The 24,884-nt window shown below is 36.2% G+C and overlaps 1 protein-coding gene across 8 annotated transcripts in view; it reads right to left on the minus strand.

The window, feature by feature from the left end:
- Nucleotides 1-24,884, minus strand: part of LOC140162918 (uncharacterized) — a 286,934-nt gene that overhangs the window by 67,937 nt on the left and 194,113 nt on the right. For 2 of the 8 annotated variants that reach the window (XR_011860375.1, XR_011860377.1), the window contains 4 exons: nucleotides 14,525-14,653; nucleotides 9,078-9,206; nucleotides 4,054-5,186; nucleotides 2,243-2,317 (listed from right to left, as the gene is read on the minus strand). The gene's annotated coding sequence lies outside the window, so the exon portion shown is untranslated. Of the gene's footprint in view, nucleotides 1-2,242; nucleotides 2,318-4,053; nucleotides 5,187-9,077; nucleotides 9,207-14,524; nucleotides 14,654-19,043; nucleotides 19,177-24,884 lie in introns of those variants that run through there. The other 6 variants (XR_011860378.1, XR_011860374.1, XR_011860373.1 and 3 more) reach the window with 6 other exon arrangements.

The following is a 24,884-nucleotide window of genomic DNA, read 5'->3' on the forward strand; positions in this document are numbered from 1 at the left end:
CACGAAATGCCCCTTTAACTGATAGCTTCTTATATTAACTGTATTTCCAGAAATCATATTAACCTGTAGCCATGTGTATGTTTACGGATAATAATTCAAGAGATACAAAAATATATGACTGGCATGTCATGTCAATTGCCGAATCATTCCAATCGATCATAATCGATTGGAATGATTCGGCAATTTGTGAGTTTTCAAACAAGAATATCTTATAAAAAGTAAGACTCCCGCATCAACATTCTGCACTGTTACATGCATGTCTGATGTACCAACGAGAATATAGTTACGAGCCACTGAGGAGTCCCAGTTTGGCTACAAACGATAATGATTGGCGTAACCCAACCTACCCTTAATAATACTGCCGATCCTGGGATATGTTTATTTTGAGGGAAGAGAAAGTCTGATTTAATAATTATATTTGATAATTCCGGTATTTTGACCTTTCGTATTAAAAGGGCATTTCGTGATCCACAGCCTCATCCCCTCACTTTTCTCAAAAAAAGTTGCGATTTTTTATATCACTGGAATACTCTGGCTACATAATATTTATGTACAAAATATTTCTTGCAGATTAATTCGTTTAGCAAAGATATCGCGAAATTTGAATTTCGTTCTGGTGCACCAGAACAACGTATTGTCTATGGTGCAGTGTAATACACATAATCATGCATAACTCGCAAACGCAAAATCGGAATCAACTGAAATTTTGGGAATGTTTTTTTCGTGGATATGTACTGGAAAATGTCATAAAAAGTGGATGCTAGGATCACGAAATCCTACACAAAGTAAACAAATATGAATGAATAAATGAATGAATAAATATTTTGTCTGACAAAACTTGCACCCAAATTATTATTCTGTATACTATATGGTTGGTCCAATTAATATTAACATCGCCAGCAGCGCATAATAAAGTGGAATAATGATTATCATCCTATTGGCTCAATCCAGAATTCGTCTACAGATTTTTACAAAAATATGGCGATAAACACCTATTTGTAAAGATATTGGAACTTGAGAACTTGTTGGGTCTGACCATATTTAGCAACATTTAATTCCTTAAAAGAAGTGGAATGAGCGTTTCGACAGCATTTTTGTGGGACATGAGAGCACATCAGACCTATCGAATTGCATTCTGAATACGAAGAATGTCTTTCTGATATAAAATAATTTTCATTTTTTGAAATTCACGATATAATACAAATTTTATGACAAATTATTAAAATTTGATATTTTTCACATTTTTGATATATAACAGTCCTCGAAGTAAATTTTATAAATTTAATGATATATTCTTAAAGTGTATGTAGCTGGGAGGAAAAGCTGACGATCAATTAAAAATTTTGACCTTTCATATTGAAGATATGGATTTTTTTCCCAAAAAGACCTAATTGTTTTTGGTGTTTTGGGAAAAGAAATCCATATCTTCAATACGAAAGGTCAGAATTTTCAATTGATCGTCGGCTTTTCATCCCACCTACATATACTTTAAATATAAATCACCAGATTTAAAAGTTTACATCGAGTACTGTTAAATATCAAAAATATCAATTTTTAATCATTTGCGATTTTATGTGTATTACATTGCGAATATCAAAAAATCAAAATTATTTGATATCAGAAGGACATTCTTCGTATTCAGAATGCAATTCGATGTCTGATGTGCTCTAATGTCCCACAATAAATACTGTCCAAACGTTCATACCACCCCTTAACAAAATGCAAGTCTATGGATCTGGATATTCTACGCAGTCGCATAATCCAAACAGGTCGGCCTACCTGTGTGATATTATAGCCAGTATTGAGGAAACATGGAAACTAAACAACGGCTAACATGGCTAAAGCTATAGCTTTCATATTTTGGTTTATCCAAATCATTCCTGTCGGCAAGAAGAACCGTCAAGAGCATGAAGCATGGAAGCATTTGAGATATGCATTATCTCATGATGTGAAACTTGACCTATCATAGCTAATGCATCTGTTTATCGGTTTCATGTCTTATACTACACAAGAGATCGAGAAGTTTTAACGTCATAATGATTTTGTGGAAACTTTATTAAAACGGTTAAAAAACTCTACTTTTACGTTTATATCAAAACGTTATTTTGAAACGTTTTCGAAACCAATTCCAGTTAAGTCAAAGAAGACCATATACATCATTAGGTGATGCTTCACGGAATGTCTCATTATTCACAAAGGACATGGCAATCCAGGAGTCTTCAAATAAAGAACATCAGCTTACCAGTTGTCGAACGTCTCGAAATTCCCAACTCGTGATTTTACATTCATTTCACACACGGGACCAGGTTACATTTATCTATGTGGAAAAAGCATTTCAGACGCAGTATTCAAATAAGGTTTATCTTTGGAGTTATGTTCTGATGTGGGTTTGAAGACTACATTTATACCTAAAACACTTTTGGCAGTACTCACACTGATATGATGGTTTCTCTTGGTATGAATACTTAGTAATTCCGAGCATAACACCTCCAACAGTACTTACACTTACGAGTTCTCTTTCCTGTGATGAGTTCCGATGTGGATTTTAAGAGTATCTTTATGTGCATAACAGTTCTGGCAGTATTCGCACTGATATGGTTTCTCTTTGGTGTGACTTCGAATGTGCCTTTCTAGGTGAAATTTAATTACAAAGCATTTCTGACAGTACTCGCACTGATATGGTTTCTCTTTGGTGTGAATATTTTTGATGTGTGTTGTAAGACTACTTCTCTGAGAAAAACACTGCTGGCAGTGCTCACACTTATGTGGTTTCTCTTTGGTGTGCGTTTGCATATGAGTTTTTCGTTGAGATTCATTTACAAAGGATCTCGGACAGTGGTCACACTGAAATGGTGTCTGTCTGGTGTGAATAGTTCTGATGTGCATCTTAAGAGTCTCTTTATGCGCATAACAAATCTGGCAGTACTTACACTGATATGGTTTCTCTTTGGTGTGAGTTCGAACGTGCCTTTCTAGGTGAAATTTAATTACAAAGCATTTCTGACAGTACTCACACTGATATGGTTTCTCTTTGGTGTGAATATTTTTGATGTGTGTTGTAAGACTACTTCTCTGAGAAAAACACTGCTGGCAGTGCTCACACTTATGTGGTTTCTCTTTGGTGTGCGTTTGCATATGAGTTTTCGTTGAGATCATTTACAAAGGATCTCGGACAGTGGTCACACTGAAATGGTGTCTGTCTGGTGTGAATAGTTCTGATGTGCATCTTAAGAGTATCTTTATGCGCATAACAATTCTTGCAGTACTCACACTGATATGGTTTCTCTTTGGTGTGACTTCGAATGTGCCTTTCTAGGTGAAATTTAAATACAAAGCATTTCTGACAGTACTCACATTGATATGGTTTCTCTTCAATCTCATTGGTGTGAATATTTCTGACGTGTGTTCTTAGACTACCAATGCGAGTAAAACACTGCTGGCAGTACTCGCACTTATGGGGTTTCTCTTTCATGTGACTTTGCATATGAGTTTTTCGTTGAGATTCATTTACAAAGGATTTCTGACAGTGGTCACACTGAAATGGTGTCTGTCTGGTGTGAATAGTTCTGATGTGCATATGAAGAGTATCTTTATGCGCATAACAAATCTGGCAGTACTAACACTGATATGGTTTCTCTTTGGTGTGAGTTCGAACGTGCCTTTCTAGGTGAAATTTAATTACAAAGCATTTCTGACAGTACTCACACTGATATGGTTTCTCTTTGGTGTGAATATTTTTGATGTGGGCTGTAAGACTACTTCTGGAAGTAAAACACTTCTGGCAGTAGTCACACTGATATGGTTTTTCTTTAGTGTGTACAGTTCGAATGTGGGTTGTAAGAATACTCTGCTGAGTAAAACCTTTCTGGCAGTGCTCACACTGATATGGTGTCTCTTTTGTGTGAGTAGTTCTGATGTGGGTTGTAAGACTACTTTTCTGAGTATAACACTTCTTGCAGTACTCACACTGATATGGTTTCTCTTTGTTGTGTGACTTTCAGAAACGCCTTTCTAGGTAAAATTTAATAAGAAAGCATTTCTGACAGTACTCACACTGATACGGTTTCTCTTCTGTGTGAATATTTCTGATGTGTGTTATAAAACTACCACTCCGAGTAAAACACTTCTGGCAGTATTTGCACTTATGTGGTTTCTCTTTGGTGTGAGTTTGAACATGACGTTTACGTTGAGATTCATTTACAAAGCATTCGTGGCAGTGATCACACTGAAATGGCTTCTGCTTGGTGTGAAAAGTTCGGATGTGGGTTGTAAGATTACCACTCTGAGTAAAACACTTCTGGCAGTATTCGCACTGATACGGTTTCTCTTTGGTGTGACTTCGAATGTGCCTTTCCAGGCGAAATTTAAATACAAAGCATTTCTGACAGTATTCACACTGATATGGTTTGTCTTTAGTGTGAACAGTTCTGATGTGGGTTGAAAGTTTACCACTCTGAGAAAACCACTTCCGGCAATACTCGCACTGATATGGTTCCTCTTTGGTGTGATTAGTTCTAATGTGGATTGTACGATAAGCACTCCGAGAAAAACACTGTTGGCAGTACTCACACTGATATGGTTCCTCCTCGGTGTGAGTTTTAACGTGCCATTCTAGGCGAGATTCCATTGCAAAGCATTTCTGACAGTACTCACACTGATATGGCTTCTTTTTGATATCACTTCTGCCCGCAGTGTTAACACCACTAGAAGTACACACCCGTTTGTGTGTGACTAAGTCAAAATCACTTGAAAAACTTATCAAACAAATTTTACAATTTTCCGATAACTTTCTGTGGTTATTCAGGTGTCTACGCAGCCTACCATATATTGTCAAGCTTTGATGACAAAATAAACTTTTTCTTCTACGTCTATAGGTATGCACATATTTAACTAGATGTCTGCTAACATGGATCTTCAATTTATCCAAAGAATAATGGTTCATTCCACAAAATGTACAACAAAATGGTTTCAAAAGTTTCATTGTTGCCTGCAGATGTTTGCAATACGTTTATAACTGAGTGAACATAAAAGAATCAAATATTGTGTGCGCACCTCAAATCAACCATGGAAGTCAATACTAGCAGACTGCAGATCACAAGACAACAATCCTCACCAGGCTTAATTGATCCTCACTGTACTGCCTCTGTATTATTGCCGATGTGGAAATGTAAGTCAGTGGATCAAATCTGAAATGTTAAACAATTTAAAATACGTCTTATATTAACTGGATTTTCACAAATCATAACCTAGTAACAGAAATAGCTTTTACTTTATCATGTTTAGAAAGTGTGGTCTAGGGACCGTTCACAAACACTTGTTGGGGGCCTGATGCAAAAATAGGGGCCCTTATAGTTTTGAAAAACTGGAAAAATTGAGTTTATATGCTTTCTAAAAGGTTCCTAAGTCATAAGGGTCGCTAGTCATAGGGTGTAATGAGTTCGCTAGTCATAAACAAAGAAAGCATTGTTGCCCTTGCCCATTATGGTTGCAAAAAGAAATTACGCAAGCAGACAAAGGGTCTGCGTAGAGACTGGGTGAAGTCCTACGAGTTGAAAACATCAGCTGTAGAAAGATATGCAACTATCACAAAATAAACATTCGGTTCAAGACGAATACAATTTTATTTCTCGTATTTACTACCATACAAACATTAACTTGCACATAATTTATACATAAACTGATATAAATATGTATAGGGTGTTCATTGACATATGTGACCCGTTCTGACAAAACCAGGAACAAGTTGCATGTGTGACATTCCATAATTTGAATAAAAATGTAAGCACCGGATAATAAGCGTTAAAATGATACCAAAATTATATACATAGCACCAATACTTTTCAAGATATGAATCCTTTTGTAAATGATACCTTGATATTTTTCCCAAATTGCTATATTCTAAGTAATGAGCTAATTAGTTTGTAAACTGCTTTACACAGGATTGAATAGGGATTATCATAATTCAACTGTAAATTATTGATTAATTAAACCTTATTTTAATAAGTAGTTTCAAGGATTTGAAAGTCCACTCAGTCCCAAGGTCAAATATTATTAAATTAGGAATTCAAAAATTTGATATTTTTTATGGGAATGTCATCTTTTAAAGGCCTAAAACTCAAAAACATGCCTGACGACTTGTTCCGGGTTTTGTTGGAGCTAGTCACATATATTTATATTTTTACAACATCAAAAGTTCAGAACTTTAGTATTTTTTTTTTTAATCAAAACTTTTTTCCTCAATCTCCTAAACAAAAAAAACAATGGTAATTGGCATAAATTCCTCATACTCGTCAAATTTCCTTAACAAATCGTAACTCGAGGGCTCAGGAGATGACATTTGGAATATTTCGGTGCAGTGCCGGCAGGCTGCCCGGCTTTCATTTGTACTCCAGTAACTTATACTGAGAGCAGAATACGCAGCTCCAACATTTGGAACACTGAATCATCATAAAATCATTTCATGACTTGAATACTACAGGGTGTATGAAAATTAAGTCCCGGAATTAAGTATAGTTTGAAAAATGCCGCTAGATTAAAAAGTATGAGGTCTTTGATCAAAATTTGCTCCAATTCAAAAAACAAAACAAAACATAACAAAAACCTATCTCTCAATTCATGACAAATTAAGTGCCCTATACAGGGTGTATCAAAATTAAGTATACAGTTTGAAAAATGCCATTAGATTAAAAAGTATGAGGTTACCAATTTCATATTATAAGATCATACAAAATGGTTTTATAAAGTGAAAGCAGAAAGTTGTAAAACTTTAGCCATCAGATACCAGTATAGTAGCCATCAGATAAATTACGTTTCAAATGAGCAGCATATCATCTTACTACTCTAGGCAGAGTCTGTGTACATGACTGATGACTCATAAAGACATATGTATTTTTATGTTGCAAGGACTGTCAGAAAAAGTTTGGGTAAGAAATTCAGACCAAGCAAATTTTCAAGAGGATGTTTAAAATGGCCGCCAAATAGGGGTTTAATACACTATAGATACATAAATGACTTAATGACACATTTTAGCCAAAAACTGCTACATTTTACAAGCAGTTTCAAGTTTGATAGCCTGGGAAGACCCTAAAACAAATTGGCAGTACTTACACTGATATGGTTTCTCTTTGATGTGAATAGTTCGATTGTGGGCTGTAAGACCACCATTCAAAGCATAACACTTTTGACACTTACAAGTTCTCTTTACTGTGATGAGTTCCGATGAGTTTTTAAGGGTATCTTTATATGAGTCATGGGTTGGCTAGTCACGTCTCAGATTTTGTTTTAAATCACTTATATCAATGCCCTATATGGGTCAAATGAACACATTTCAAATGGTAGGTCGCAACTCCTTGTCGTTTACGAGTTATAGCTCGTTGAATTTTGGCTGTTTTTTGACGCGATTTTTCCACTTCCCATTGAAATACACACAAAATTGTCCGAAGTACCAACCAGTCCTAATGTTTGAAATATGTTCATAGGGCTATGATAATGTATAAGTGATTTTTAAAAACAAAATCTGAGACTGTGAGAGGGTGGCCAGCCAACTTTTTCTGAAAATTGGGTGAGTTGAATGATATGGAATGACTCTTTATGCGTGTAACAATTCTGACAGTACTCGCACATATTCATACGAGTTTTCCGTTGAGATTCATTTACAAAGCATTTCTGACAGTGGTCACACTGAAATGGTTTGTTTGTTGAATAGTTCTGATGTAGGTTGTAAGACCACTCTTCCAAGTAAAACAGTTCTGGCAGTAGTCACACTGATAGGGCTTCTTTTTCATGTGCGTTGTCCTGCGAGTTGTGAGATGAGCAATCTGAGAAAAACACTTTTGGCAGTATTCACATTGATATGGTTTCACTTTGTTGTGAATAATTCGGATGTGGGCTGTAAGACTACTACTCCGAGTAAAACTTTTCTGGCAGTATTCACTCTGATGTGGTTTTCTCTTTGGTGTGTGTTCGGATGTGGGTTGTAAGAACACTATTCTGAGTTAAACACTTCTCGCAGTGCTCACACTGATATGGTTGCTCTTTGGTGAGTAGTTTTGATGTGGGTTATAAGACTACTTTTCTGAGTATAACACTTCTTGCAGTACTCACACTGATATGGTTTCTCTTTGGTGTGACTTATAATGTGCCGTTCTAGGTAAAATTTAATTACAAAGCATTTCTGACAGTACTGACACTGATACGGTTTCTCTTTGGTGTGAATATTTTTGATGTGTGTTGTACGACTACCTTTCTGAGTAAAACACTTTTGGCAGTACTTGCACTTATGTGGTTTCTCTTTGGTGTGAGTTTGCAGATGAGTTTTTCGTTTCGATTCAGTTACAAAGCATTTTTGACAGTGATCACACTGAAATGGTTTCTGTTTGGTGTGAAAAGTTCGGATGTGGTCTGTAAGACTACCACTCTGAGTAAAATATTTCTGGCAGTACTCGCACTGATATGGCGTCTCTTTGGTATGACTTCGAATGTGCCGTTCCAGGTGTAATTTAAATACAAAGCATTTCTGACAGTACTCACACTGATAGGGTTTCTCTTTGGTGTGAATAGTTCGGATGTGGGTTATAAGATTAGACCTCACAGTAAAACATTTCAGGCAGTGCTCACACTGATATGGTTTCTCTTTGGTGTGGGTGCGAACGTGCCTTTCCAGCCAAGATTTCATTGCAAAGCATTTATGACAGAACTCACACTGATATGGCTTCTTTTGATATCACCTCTGCCCGCAGTGTTGACACCACTAGAAGTGCACACCCGTTTGTCTGTGACTAAGTCAAAATCACTTGTAAAACTTATCAAACAATTTTCTGTGGTTATTCAGGTGTCTACGCAGCCTACCGTATATTGTCAACCTTTTCTGACAAAATAAACACTTTTTTCTACGTCTATGAGCATGCGCATATTTAATTAGATGTCTGCTAACATGGATCTTCAATTTATCCAAAGAATAATGGTTCATTCCACAAAATGTACAACGAAATGGTTTCAAAAGTTTCATTGTTGCCTGTAGATGTTTGCAATACGTTTATTACTGAGCGAACATAAAGAATCAAATATTGTGTGCGCACCTCAAATCAACCATGGAAGTCAATACTAGCAGACTGCAGATCACAAGACAACAATCCTCACCAGGCTTAATTGATCCTCACTGCCTCTGTATTATTGCCGACGTGGGAATGTACATCAGTGGATTAAATCTGAAATGTTAAACAATTTAAAATATGTCTTATACTAACTGGATTTTCACAAATCATAACCTAGTAACAGAAATAGCTTTTACTTTATCATGTTTAGAAAGTGTGGTCTAGTGACCGTTCACAAACACTTGTTGGGGGCCTGATGCAAAAATGGGGGCCCTTGTAGTTTTGAAAAACTGGAAAAATTGAGTTTATATGCTTTCTAAAAAGGTTCCCAAGTCGCTAGTCATAGGGTGTAATGAGTTCGCTAGTCATAAACAAAGAAAGCATTGTTGCCCTTGCCCATTATGGTTGCAAAAAGAAATTACGCAAGCAGACAAAGGGTCTGCGTAGAGACTGGGTGAAGTCCTACGAGTTGAAAACATCAGCTGTAGAAAGATATGCAACTATCACAAAATAAACATTCGGTTCAATACAATTTTATTTCTCATATTTACTACCATACAAACTTTTAACAAACATTAACTTGTACATAACGTAAAGGGGGGTAACCCTATCAGTTTAGGATATGGATTGTCTTCAAACTTACATACAATTTCAAATATTGTCCCCTTTATGCATCTATGTGAGAAAACGAGGACATTTTCAGCGTAAAAGTGAATAATTAGCACAATTAGTAAGCCAATACGTTGAAGTGCGGTTGAATTGCATTGTGGTCCGGCATCCAGAAACAACACTCCTGTCGAGTGCTTCGCCATACCACTACGCTCATCATTCTTGTGACAAAATATCTCTTTTTTTTTTTTATTTGACCCTGATACATTTCCTTTTAATTTTGTATATTATCATCACGTACATTTTACATATTATCTTTTATTAGGATTTGTTTTAATGAAAAAAATTGGTTTTTTTATAATATTTTAATTAATTAATTAATTAATTTTATAGTGGGGACATTTTTCTCGTATTTTTTCATATTCCTCATATCATACTTAACAAGATTAGGTCTTGTTTTGTATTTATTCATCCCTTATGTATTTCTTTATTTTTGTTTTAAGCGTTTATCATTATAGCGCCCTCATTATTTCCGACCTATTTCCGTTCGTGCGAATTGGCATGGGAGTAAAACAGCTCTTATTCACGGAATAATTTGTTCCTACCCAGAATGTCGAAGGTGGCTACCAGTATAGCCTGTTTGTTTCTTGATTTCTCCGAAAATACATCAAATTGGATCGTCAAATTTCAGGATGGTAATGAGAAAAATATAATCTATTAAGGGCTGGGGTATGAACGTTTGGACAGTATTTATTATTGGGACATTAGAGCACATCAGACATATCAATTGCATTCTGAATACGGAGAACGTCATTCTGATATCAAATAATTTTGATTTTTTGAAATTCGCAATTTAATACACATTTTATGGCAAATCATTAAAAATTGATATTTTTGATATTTAACAGTACAATGTACTTGGAGTAAACTTTATAAATCTGATGATTTATACTTAAAGTGTATGTAGGTGGTATGAAAAGCCGACGATCAATTGACAATTTTGACCTTTTGTATTGAAGATATGGATTTTTTTCCCAAAACACCAAAAAAATTAGGTCTTTTTGGGAAAAAATCCATATCTTCAATATGAAAGGTCAAAATTTTCAATTGACCGTCGGCTTTTCCTCCCTGCATACATACACTTTAAGAATATGTCATTAGATTTATATAATTTACTTCGAGGACTGTCATATATCAAAAATTTGAAAATATCAAATTTTTATAATTTGTCATAAAATTTATATTATATTGTGATTTTCAAAAATGAAAATTATTTGATATCAGAAAGACATGCTTCGTATTCAGAATGCAATTCGATAGGTCTGAGGTCTCTCATGTCCACAAAAAATACTGTCGAAAACGCAATAAACGCTCATTTTAGATCCCTTAAATGATACCAAAAACTCATCAACAATGAGAAAAATCAGGGGGGGGATGATGCTGTCGATCGGGTCACGGACCTTTAAGTAATATTTATACATAAACTGATATAGATATGTATAGGGTATTCACTGACATATGTGACCCGTTCTGACAAAACCAGGAACAAGTTGCATTTGTGACATTGCATAATTTGAATAAAAATGTAAGCACCGGAAAATAAGCGTTAAAATGATACCAAAATTATAGCACCAATACTTTTCAAGATATGAATCATTTTGTAAATGATACCTTGATATTTTGTAAGTAATGAGCTAATTAGTTTGTAAACTGCTTTACACAGGATTGAATAGGGATTATCATAATTCAACTATAAATTATTGATTAAATAAACATCTTTTTAATAAGTCGTTTTAAGGATTTGAAAGTCCACTCAGTCCCAAGGTCAAATATAATTAAATTAAGAATTCAAAAATTTGATTTCTTTTTTTTTTATGGGAATGTCATCTTTAAAGGCCTAAAACTCAAAAACATGCCTGACGACTTGTTCCGGGTTTTGTTGGAGCTAATCACATATATATTTATATTTTTACAACATCAAAAGTTCAGAACTTTAATATTTTTTTTTAAATCAAAACTTTTTTCCTCAATCTCCTAAACAAAAAAAACAATGGTAATTGGCATAAATTCCTCATACTCGTCAAATTTCCTTTACAAATTTAACTTTAAATCAAGTAAAGGAAAATTTGCATAGTAAAGCGTTTCCGTACTGTTTTCCTAAGCCTTTTTAGAGCGTTTTATTTAAAAGCGCCCCATGAATGTGTGCCAAAATTGCTTGCCCCCTCTCTCGGCTGGCTAAAAATTGCTTGCCCCTATCAGCTCATCAAAAATGTCCTGACCCCCCAATTTTACCCTTCCCCAGGGCTCATAATTATTGCACAGCCCTTACGAGTTCTCTTTCCTGTGATGAGTTCCAATGTGGATTTTAAGAGTATCTTTATCGCATAACAATTCTGGCAGTACTCGCACTGATATGGTTTCTCTTTGGTGTGACTTGTGAAGTGTGCCTTGCTAGGTGATTAATTTGTACAGAAGCATTTCTGACAGTACTCACACTGATATGGTTTCTCTTTGGTGTGAATATTTTTGATGTGTGTTGTGAGACTACTTCTCTGAGAAAAACACTGCTGGCAGTGCTCACACTTATGTGGTTTCTCTTTGGTGTGAGTTTGCATATGAGTTTTCGTTGAGATTCATTTACAAAGAATTTCTGACAGTGGTCACACTGAAATGTCTGTCTGTCTGGTGTGAATAGAGATGTGCATATGAAGAGTATCTTTATACCATAACAATTCTGGCGGTACTCACATTGATATGGTTTTTTCTTTGGTGTGCCTTCGAATGTGCCTTTCTAGGTGAAATTTCATTACAAAGCATTTCTGACAGTACTCACATTGATATGGTTTCTCTTCAATCTCATTGGTGTGAATATTTCTGATGTGTGTTCTAAGCCTACCAATGCAGTAAAACACTGCTGGCAGTACTCGCATTTATGTGGTTTCTCTTTGGTGTGAGTTTGCATATGAGTGGTCACACTGAAATGGTTTCTGTTTGGTGTGAATAGTTCTGATGTGCATTTTAAGAGTCTCTTTATGCGCATAACAATTCTGGCAGTACTTACACTGATACGGTTTCTCTTTGGTGTGAGTTCGAATGTGCCTTTCTAGGTGAAATTTAATTACAAAGCATTTCTGACAGTATTCACACTGGTATGGTTTCTCTTTGGTGTGAATATTTTGATGATGTGGGCTGTAAGACTACTTCTGGAAGTAAAACACTTCTGGCAGTAGTCACACTCATATGGTTTTTCTTTAGTGTGTACAGTTCGAATGTGGGTTGTAAGAATACTATTCTGAGTAAAACCTTTCTGGCAGTGCTCACACTGATATGGTGTCTCTTTGGTGTGAGTAGTTCTGATGTGTGTTATAAGACTACCACTCCAAGTAAAACACTTCTGGCAGTATTTGCACTTATGTGGTTTCTCTTTGGTGTGCATTTGAACATGACGTTTAAGTTGAGATTCATTTATAAAGCATCCGTGACAGTGATCACACTGAAATGGTTTCTGCTTGGTGTGAAAAGTTCGGATGTGGGCTGTAAGATTACCACTCTGAGTAAAGCACTTCTGGCAGTATTCGCACTGATATGGTTTCTCTTTGGTGTGAATTGGAACATGACGTTTTAGTCGAGATTTATTTACAAAGCATTTCTGACAGTGATCACACTGATATGGTTTTCTCTTTGGTGTGAAAAGTTCGGATGTGGGCTGTAAGATTACAACTCTGAGTAAAACACTTCTGGCAGTACTCACACTGATATGGTTTCTCTTTGGTGTGACTTCGAATGTGCCTTTCTAGGTGACGTTTAAATACAAAGCATTTCTGGCAGTATTCACACTGATATGGTTTCTTTTTTGTGTGAGTATTTCTGTGGATTGTAAGACTATCAATCTTGGAAAAACACTTCTGACAAATCTCGCACTGATATGGCTTCTCTTTGGTGTGACTTCTAATATGATTTTCTAGGTCAGATATAATTACAAAGCATTTCTGGCAGTACTCACACTGATATGGTCTGTCTTTAGTGTGAACAGTTCTGATGTGGGTTGAAAGCTTACCACTCTGAGAAAACCACTTCCGGCAATACTCACACTGAATTGGTTTCTCTTTGGTGTGACTTCTAATATGATTTTCTAGGTCAGATATAATTACAAAGCATTTCTGACAGTATTCACACTGATATGGTTTGTCTTTAGTGTGAACAGTTCTGATGTGGGTTAAAGTTTACCACTCTGAGAAAAACCACTTCCGGCAATACTCGCACTGATATGGTTCCTCTTTGGTGTGATTAGTTCTGATGTGGATTGTACGATAAGCACTCTGAGAGAAAACACTTTTGGCAGTACTCACACTGATATGGTTCCTCCTCGTGTTAGTTTGAACGTGCCATTCTAGGCGAGATTCCATTGCAAAGCATTTATGACAGAACTCACACTGATATGGCTTCTTTTTTTTATTTCTTCTGCACGCAGTGTTGACACCACTACAAGTCCACAACCGTTTGTCTGTGACTAAGTAAAAATCACTTGAAAAACTTATCAAACAAGTTTTACATTTTCCGATAATTTCCTGTGGTAATTCAGGTGTCTACGCAGCCTACCATATTTTGTCAAGCTTTTCTGACAAAATGAACACTTAATATGAGCATACACATATTTAACTAGATGTCTGCTAACATGGCTCTTCAATTTATCCAAAGAATAATGGTTCATTCTACAAAATGTACAACGAAATGGTTTCAAAAGTTTCATTGTTGCCTGTAGATGTTTGCAATGTATACGCGTTACTGAGCGAACATAAAAGAATCAAATATTGTGTCCGCACCTCAAATCAACAATGGAAGTCAATACTAGCAGACTGCAGATCACAAGACAACAATCCTCACCAGGCTTAATTGATCCTCACTGCCTCTGTATTATTGCCGACGTGGAAATGTACATCAGTGGATTAAATCTGAAATGTTCAACAATTTAAAATTTACATGCATGTCTTATATACAGAAACAGCTTCTACTTACCATGTTTAGAAAGTGCTCCGGGGGCCACTCACATAATTGGTCTGTCGCATGCGTGACCAAAAAACAGAAAGGGGTGTTTTTTTAGGCAAGGCGAGTTACGCGAGTGACGCATTGAAGGTCTAAAAACACTGATTTTCAAGAATAAGGGTAGTTTTCTGAAAACTGAACAACTTGTTTAGGGTACCTTTTCAAATTTTGGTAAATTACAGAGTCCGCCAAAAGGGTACATTTTTTCATTTTTACTGGCCAAAACTCATTAGGGGGTAAATTCTATATTAAATTATTTTTATTATAGACACCCTCAGCCCAATTTTGTTTATTTTGCATTTTCTCAAATATTTCAACACATAAGATATGTTATTATAGGGGCAGGGACTACAACTACTGTGCTGGAAATTTTATCAACAGACAACAGTTGTGGAGTTTCAAAATGAGGAAAACCAATATTTGATCAATAAATCAATAACTACTTGCCTGAGTTGCTGAACTTTCAATGCAGTAATTGTAGTCCTTGCCCCTATAAAATACATATTTTATTTGTTACCAATAATTTTTGAGAAAATGCAAAATATTATACAAATTAAGTAGGGTGTAAACCCTTAAGGGCTAAATTTGCTGGTAGGGTAAAACTCCGCTTAGGGGGGTGTTTGAAAAAAAAATTTGGTCATGACATCGTAAATGTCATATTTAGTGATCCCGGAGAAAGTGTGGTTTAGGACTTCCACAAACACTCTGTAAGGGGGGCTGATGCAAAAGATTTCAAACATTTTTCGGGGCCCCCCTTTACAGATCTCAAAATTTCCACCCCCCACTCCTCTTTTTTTCATGAAAATTATGGGTCAACCCATAGAAAAGCCTTAATTTTTTCCCTCAAAATTTGTGGTCATTTTTTTTCCAGGAGGGTCACAAATTTACTCAGGGCCCCCCATCAGCCTCTAACAAGTGTTTGTTAATGGTCCCTTCATTAGATGACTGGCATGTATGTTAGATGTATCAAATATGTACAGATTTTGGGAATTAGAGTACCGTAATTTATAAGGCCACATGAAAGTGTAAGTGATTGATTGGCGAACCTAACCTACCTTAATATGTGACACGATCTGGTCCATGGGGCCAAAGGCAGTAAATTTGAAATTGAGATAAGGCAAAATATGGGTTCAAAAACAATCAAATACATAAGAAAATATACATCACAAAGCCTCATAACTTTAGAACCAAGTATGCTAGACCTTTGGTGTTTTCAGTATATGATAGCCGGAAGTTGCTACAAGGCAATAATTATAGTAACTCAATAGAGGCCTTGCACATGTGACGTGATCATCCGTGAAATATGGCGGACTACTCAAATGCATTCAACAAAGCGTTGATTGCAATCTACCATGACAGACAGTTCGCTCCTCACACACATAACCCTGCACTACAATCAAATAAGTTGATGACAACATTTGATTGAATGGACTGCACTCCGCCATAACTACGGTGAAGGACACCGCTCAAATCCTTTGTTTAAAGCCAATCGATAATTTCATGCAGGGCCTCTATTTTCAAAAATGCCTCCTTTGGCCCACATGGAGCAGATCGTGTCACATACATGTATACTGCCTGGATGTTTTTTTATTTACGTTGAGGGAGAAAAGGAAATAAGTCAGCTAAAATATTAGTTTTATATGTCCTGGTACAAGGATTAAAAAAATGCCTCTAAAAATGGAACAACCTACCCAGTAATCATGGGATTCAGTAGCAGCTGGGATGTAAAAAACATTAGGCATTATACAGGGCATCTTTGAATATTTTTGTAATGGGGCCATGGCAAAAAATGGAAATTGTGATGATGCATGGACACTCCTGCCAGGCATTGACGTCAGAAGTCAACTCATCACAGTCTACCAAATGATAAATGACGACTATCATGGAAGACTGAGTTCCGCACTCCGCAGTCTACTTTAATATGCAGGGCTGTCAACTGTTTGGAATTGCTTGGCGTGAGACAGAGGCGACCGGATTTGCCGACTCAATGTTCATTTAGTACCATGATTAATTGAGCCACAGCGCCGATAATGTGAAAAGCGGAGGGGGTTGGAGCAACAAATTATTCATGACGTATGCTTGCGAGATTTTACTAATTTTCCAGCTTTTTAGCGTGAGCTTTAAGGGATCTAAAATGAGTTTATTCACGTTTGCCGATAGTATTTTTTGATAGACATAGAACACTAGATCTGTCAATTGCATTCTGAATACTAAGCATGTCTTTCTGATATCAAATAATTTTCATTTTTTGAAAATCACAATATAATAAAAATTTTATGACAAATTATAAAAATTTGATATTTTTCAAACTTTTGATATATAATAACAGTCCTCGGTCAAAATTATATAAATCTAATGACATATTTTAAAGTGTATGTAGCAGGAGAAAGCGGCAATCGAAATTGAATTGAAAATTTTGATTCTTTTATGTGAAGATATGGATTTTTTTCCCCAAAAAGACCTAATTTTTTTGGTGTTTTGGGGAAAAAAAATCCAAAATACGAAAGGTCAAAATTTTCAATTATCGTCGGCTTTTCATCCCACCCACATACACTTTAAGTATAAATCATCAGATTTATAAAGTTTACTTCAAGTACTGTTAAATATCAAAATATCAATTTTAATGATTTGCCATAAAATGTGTATTAAATTGCGAATTTCAAAAAAATCAAAATTATTTGATATCAGAATGACATTCTTCTATTCAGAATGCAACCGATATGTCTGATGTGCTCAATATCCCACAATAAATACTGTCCAAATGCTCATACCCCAGCCCTTAATACCTTGGCGTGAGAATAATACTACCTTGGCGTGAGACTGTGAGAAAGTGACCCAATGGTAATGCGTGAGACTCACGGCCAATGCGTGAGAGTTGATTAGCCCTGCTTTATGTAGGTATACTAGGTGAATTCAAATTTGCCATCAAACTGCATCATTTATATATCAAATTAAAGCCAAAACTGAAAACCTTTTTTTCATAGCACTTTCGTAGCAATGTTACATCTTGTCAAAGATTGACTTTCATCAAAAAGATTCAGCTAGCAAAATTCTCATTATGATAGCAGCTTTTTTTAATGGAACTGCTGTCAAAATCCCTCTAAAATTCCATGTGTGATTGTCTTATCACCATAAAATCATATATTTGGGTCAAGTGAAGTATAGAAAACATATTTATGTAGGTTTCTATCTTCTTCGCCGGTTGTTTTAAATTTCTATGTAAATATGCACTGGACATTGTGGCGAATTGGGCTGACTAGCAAATGTGTTAACTAAGGTTTGCCTTGCATACCTCCACTTTATGCCTGGTTCCACTTTCAAATTCTCAGCGGCTTTTCCTACCAAAAGCAAAAACCAAATTTGAGTAGTTTCAATATTACGCTGAGGTAGTTGTTCATACTTAACCCTAGTGCCAGCATTAACGCTGTTACTACACTTTGCTATTCGCGGAGGATGTCGATATTGTCATCCTCAATCTTGCTAGCTGCACCTTCACACTGTGTTTTACATGATATTTTTCACCACTAAATGATTTTGTATCATTCTGCAATCCACCCTATCCGTGATAATAACTTACCTATCTCTGTATTGCAATACTTTTAAAGCTTCTGGATGTGCACTAGCTGGAAATGTGCAAAAATTCCAATTTCTTGCGCTTCTTCACCTTCGAAATGACCACGCCAATCACGCTAATCTTGTTTTCATGGACAACCAGTGACAACGCAGAAGTAATTATGGTTGATACGATAGTCTCATTCTCATTTGATGGACACCATACCATAAGCCAGCTTGGTGATTGTGTGGAGAGGCGTAGCAAACTAGCTATGGTGAGGAGATGTATCCCAGTCGGCATTAGCATAGTAATAGACCAATAAATATGAGTATGTGGCGAGAGAACTGTACTCAAAACGCAACTTGAAAATAGCGTTTTGTTGGAATCAGAATGGTTTTTGACATCGATTGTACACCTAAACTTTCTGTTATACAAGCAACAATTTGGATTGTGTTATATATCCAAGTGAGTACAAGTGCAACTCAAAAGTGACATAACTATTGCCATAAGCTTTACCGTTGTAACCCATTCAGTCCCTATATTAGATTAATGTCAGCAAGTAAATTTTGTATTGGTACTGATTATTCGGTCTAACCAACCCCTTAAAGTTAAAAATTCAAACAAATAATCAGTCATACATGCATATCAGTACGTCCCAACATCCATGACATCATAACATCTAGACTGCGGAACTCAGTCTTCAATCAGTGTCAAAATTTGCTTGCTGATCAAACTCTTTCTAGAGCACTATTCCGCTCTAAATGAACAATCCTTTGAAGAGGTCTCCCTTGGGAATCCACGACTTTCTCTTAACGTCTTGTTTCCAGCGAAAAGTGGCTTCTTTAATCCCTTTGTCCGATGATAAAATCACTAAAATACACCCCTGGAACAAAAACTACCTGGAAGCCGCCATTTACTGTGACGAATATTGAAAATCCTGTTCTTGTCTATAGGCACCACCCTGTATTCACTGAGTCAAGTTTATGGAGTTTAATGTGAAGTTTACTCTGGGAGTTACAAGACAATCCTAAAGTTTTTGCTTTTTCAAGTAGAAGCCGGCACTTGTTTACATTTGAGAGCGTGCAGAGCATAAATACGGAAGTGAGGTTCTGATTGGCTGAATCAATCATCTGACAATGGCGCCCATAGTTAACAGACCAATAATCTGTCTTGGCCGATTCAGAGCTGCCAACATTTGAGTCCTGAAAAAGGGAGATTTCCTGTTGCAATCAGGAGATTTGTCAAATGTACATCTTAAAGGCCCATTCAGTGATTTGCTCATCCGGGACGATCGTACAAAATCATAATAAAATTCAGATTTTTGGTACCTTTGTAATTGGCATAGATATTGCTAACATATCCTGCCCTAATGGTTCAGTCGAAAGCCGTGTATTTTAGACAAAATAAAGCATTTAGCATGATTCTGGACTTTTGATACTGACAGTACAAAAGTCCGACTCGAGATCGAAAGTCAGCTCACTCTCACCGTAACACGCGTTGCGTATTGTTTCTATTACTTATTACATCAGTAGCTACTATTTTAAACAAAATACACAATTTTAACTGTTTTTCATATTTGAATTGACCGTTAGTTTGCCTCGGTGATCTTTAATTGCTTATTTTGTTTTCTACTACAAAATTAAGCGTCTGTTTTAAATCAATTTAGACTCTACTTCCCCCGTGTTAGAAACACTGGACTAGGAAGTTTTTCCAGTCGATTGGTAGCGCACTGTACGAAAATCTCGATTTTCTCGAGTCGATCTGAGGAAGTAGAAAACCTTTCTAAAACTTCTGTTTTTGACTAATTTGTCGATGTATTCAGGGGAAAAGTGGTTTAATGAAATTCTGTAGACTTATTCTTTATTTCTAAGCAACTCTGACAAATTTCCATTTTTTAATGTTCCTGTGAAATCACTGAAAGGGCCTTTAATGGATGAAACCATTTCTTTTCAGGGGAGATGACCAAAATTAAGGGTTCTGAAGGTTTAAAGTAGGGAGTCTCCTGCGAAAAGAGGGAGAGTTGGCAGCTCTGCCGATTGTGCGTGAAAGCATTGGTCGGCACATATCGGCGCCCTTATAAAGTGAACACAAAGCTCGACGGCGTATATCCCCTCATTAACAGGGCGCTCTCGCGTCAATCTGGAGCTTTAGGAGTGCCGTTCTTTTCTGGAAACCCAGTGTAGACTACATCCCTCGAATACTCGCATACAGTGGCGTAATAGGTTTGGTAGCACCCGGAGAAGAAACAAAATTGCGTGCCCCTGACCCCCCACCATAGAATATCTTTAATAGACGCGGCAGTGGCGTAACTAGGAGCTAAGGATACACCCCTCGTTGATGAAACAATTGCGCGCAGAGCGCACACAATTTGGGACAAATAAGGCCTATACACTATTTTGGTTTAGGCCTACTAGAAGTTGAATATCGGTCTTAAAAATGTTCTTTCAATTGATTTTGTGCTGAAATGCACGCGAAGCGCGCAAAAATTTTGACTTTCATCACCTGGAGGGATGCAGAATTGATGCTGAATTGGTAATTTGGCACCCCCTAAGGGTGGCGCCCGGGGCATGTTGCGCCCCCCCTAGTTACGCCATTGCCACACACAGCCGCTCCACTATAGACTGGGGCAGACCCTGGATCGGAGCAATTAAACAACCTTGGCAAAACAACATTCGAAACCCAGGGGGACCACTCATCATTGACCAGGGTATCATGCGTGGTCAAAGATCTCAAGTTAAAAGGGTATTTTTTCATGACCAGGAACTGTACCCCCGGTACCCAGCAAACATTGTAATATTGGCCCAGTAATGGCTTAAACCGGTCTACTTCTGGCAATACCGGACACGGCTGACGGAATAACGCCAGTACAAATCCGATACTGGTTAATGTTTTGTGCCGCCGTTTTCTTATCAGGATAAGCTGTGCCGTACTTGGTCCTTGTAATTTACTTTTCAAAAGCTATGATCTGTTGAGTAACAATAGTAAAATTTTATTTGATTTCTTAGTTACCTGTGTTGTGAGATATTGCTCTGAACTGGAATTAATTACTGATAAATATAAAGCAAAATATACTTAATTCCCAGCCACCATTTACGAGTCTTGCCACTATATTATATTATTATCCTTTGACAAACTCTTGATTTGAGGAATTCTAAAAGCAAAATGAGGCCTAACGTATGCTGATAATAGCCCTACTATAGACTGTGGCAAACCAAAAACTGCGCTATATTATAGACCCTGGTTATATTCAGAGAACTGCTATAGCATAAACCCCAAACCATATGTGACCGCTCCCTCGAAAAAAAACACGCACAATTTTGACTCTTACTGCTTGGAGGGGGCGGGGCAGAATCAATAGGAGCATACTGAATTGGCTAATTCAAGGCACCCCTTAGGACGGCGCGCCAGGTGCCCTCAACTGCTCCCTTAGCCACGCCACTGCCTGAAAGTGACCGTAGCAAAGGCCCTACTAAGCATCTCAACTGCATATTTTAAGCACCTATTTTTAATTGTCACTGCACGGGAATATACTAAATGCCAATTTTGAAAACTCAAAAAAATGTTTAAATTCATTAAACCATAATTTCAGTGTAATTGGTATCTCGAGACTCATTTGAACGATAAACCACGACATTTTAATATTCCTGGATATAATTTGGAGTATATGAACAGGACTGGTCGGTACAAAGGTGGCGTCTGTACGTATGTTTCTGATAAAGTAAGGTAGAAACTCAGAAAGATCTTTGTCATGCTAATTCAAATTTGGAATCTTGTTTTAATGAAATTGAATCTAAATCTAAACAGAATGTTATAGTCGGAGTATTATACAGAGCACACACTTCAATCAATGATTTCATTACAGACATTGACCCTATTTTAGGAAGTGAACTTCGGATAAAAAAAAAGATATTTATATTATGAGCGATTTCAACATCGATTTGCTTAAAGTAGACACCGACAGATCTACCCATGATTACCTTGAACTTCTTTACTCCTATTTATTAATGCCGACTTATAAACCAACTAGAATCACAGAGTCAACTGCTACAATTATTGATAATATCCTTTCGAATAATGACAATATTATCAAATCAACAATTATGGTTACTGACATAAGCGACCACTTTCCAACTACTTTATGGATTAACCTCGAAGTGAGAAAATCGAACGTGTAAAGGGAAAGACTTAATTTACAAAAAAGAAATCAAAATAGTAAGAATATTGCTCAATTTCAAACAAGACTATCTGACGTTAAATGGGTGAAATGATAATATTGATGCAAATCTGACTATAATAAATTAATTGACACCTTTAAAAATACGCTTTACGATGAATGTATTCGTTAAAGAAATGTACTGGTAATAGAAGAAAAGAACCAATATCGCCATGGATTACGAAGGGATTGTTAAATAGTATTAATAAAAAGAATATGTTATATAAACAATACATTCAATCTCTAAACGACAAAAAATTTCAAATATTCAAAAAATTGAAAACAAATAATAATATTATCGGAGGAGGAAAGAAACAATCTGCACAGAGCAAATTTAAAGCTGAAGATGGCAGTTCTATTACCAATCCTAAAGAAATATCAAATCAGTTCAATGACTTTTTTCGTAAACGTAGGCCCTAAGCTTGCATCAAGTATCCAAAACACAGGAAAGCGAAATATTTCGCTTATCTCAATGAGAACAAAGACCAGTAGTATGTATATGAAGCATATTGTTGAATCCGATATTGTAAAAAATAATTGATAAATCTGACATAAACAAAGGTGGAGGCTATGACAATATTGGCAATCTAATCATTAAAAAGTGTGTGTAATGAAATTGCTAAATCTCTTAATATGATATTAAATTTGTCTCATATCTGCTGGGATTGTTCCTGATAAATTAAAAATAGCAAACGTCATACCATTATACAAAAAAAGATGATGCTGAGGCATTCTCAATCTATCGTCCAGTTTCTCCTCCTACCGTGTTTTTCAAAAATTTTTAAAAAGTTGGTTTTTAACAGATGTAAGGATTACATTGACAATAAGCGAATCCTCAACCCCTAAAACAATTTGGCTTTTGGTCCAAAATTATCTGGACTTTTATGGCTTTAGAGCAAATGGTAGACAAAGTTACTGCAGCAGTTGAAATAAATGAAACGACCATTGGAATAATGTTGGACTTATCAAAAGCATTTGATACAATCGATCATAACATACTCTTACATAAATTAGAACACTATGGCTTTTCGTGGTATTGTGTTAGAAATGGTTCAGAAATGATCTAAGCAAATATAAAACAATATGTTTATTATAATTCTTACGCTCAGAACCACACGATATTATATTTGGCGTTCCACAAGGATCGATCCTGGGTCCACTTCTATTTATACTGTCAATGATATAACCAATGCATTTAAAGTACTCGAAATCGTCCATTTTGCAGACGATACCACCATTTTATACTCCCATAAAAAACGTAGAACGCCAGACAAACTCAGTTAATGAAGAATTAAAGGAAGTACTCAGTTGGTTTTAGCTATAATCAATTGTTAATTAACGCTAACAAAACAAATTACATGATACTTGGTGTTAATTCCAAAAATGACATCGATGAATCAAGACCTGCAAATCACACTAGATCATCACGACTTTAGAAAGAGTGCATCAAACTAAATTCCTTGGTGTACTAATAGACGAATGTCTCACTTGGAAATGTCACATAGATTGTGTATCTCAGAACAATTTCAAGAAATGTCGGTGTCATGAATTAATTGAAACATTTTGTTCAAAATCGTATTTTATTCACACTTTATTGTACGTTAATATTGCCTTATTTGAATTATGGGGTACTTTTATGGGGAAATACATGCAAAACTTACTTAAATAAGATTGTAAAAATTCAAAAATGGGCTATAAGAACGGTGTAAAAAGTGGTCACTATAGAGACCACACAGTGCCATTGGTTGCTAATTATAACATATAAAAGTTGAAGATATGTACACACTGGACTTAGGTACATTCATGTACAGGCAAGTTACAAAATGAGCTGCCCTGTTCATTTGATAATTATTTTACCAAACGTTCTGACATACATAAGTACAAGACACGATTTTGTAAATGACCTAAATCTAACCAAAATAAGACAGTCTTTTTTTCTGGATCATGCCACACGTACAAGAGGTCCCATTCTTTGGAATTCTTTACATAAAAATCTGAAAGCTTCAAAATCTGTTAAACATTTCACGCAAATCAATTTTTTCTTGATGCGCCTGAATTGAGCTCCGCCGGCCACTTCCCCTGTCGCTCATGACTGCCCCTCTGTTCCGGAGACGAATCCAAATGTTCACATAACAGAAAACAATGACACATAAAGGAGAACGTACGTATCCACTTTTTTCGTTCTGTGAGAAAAAGATTACCCAAATATGGGTGCAAGTGAAGGCAACAATTGATATAAAATGGTAAACCTACCGGATATCGCTGGTCATATATCACAATTTTAATCGGTAAGAAGTCGAAAGCTATAAATAGTCAAAGTATTTTTTGTCTTCCAATTACAAACATATCTCGCAAGCATCAACCAATACTCTTT

This window comes from Amphiura filiformis, chromosome 10 (genome assembly GCF_039555335.1).
Source record: "Amphiura filiformis chromosome 10, Afil_fr2py, whole genome shotgun sequence".
NCBI lineage: Eukaryota > Metazoa > Echinodermata > Ophiuroidea > Amphilepidida > Amphiuridae > Amphiura > Amphiura filiformis.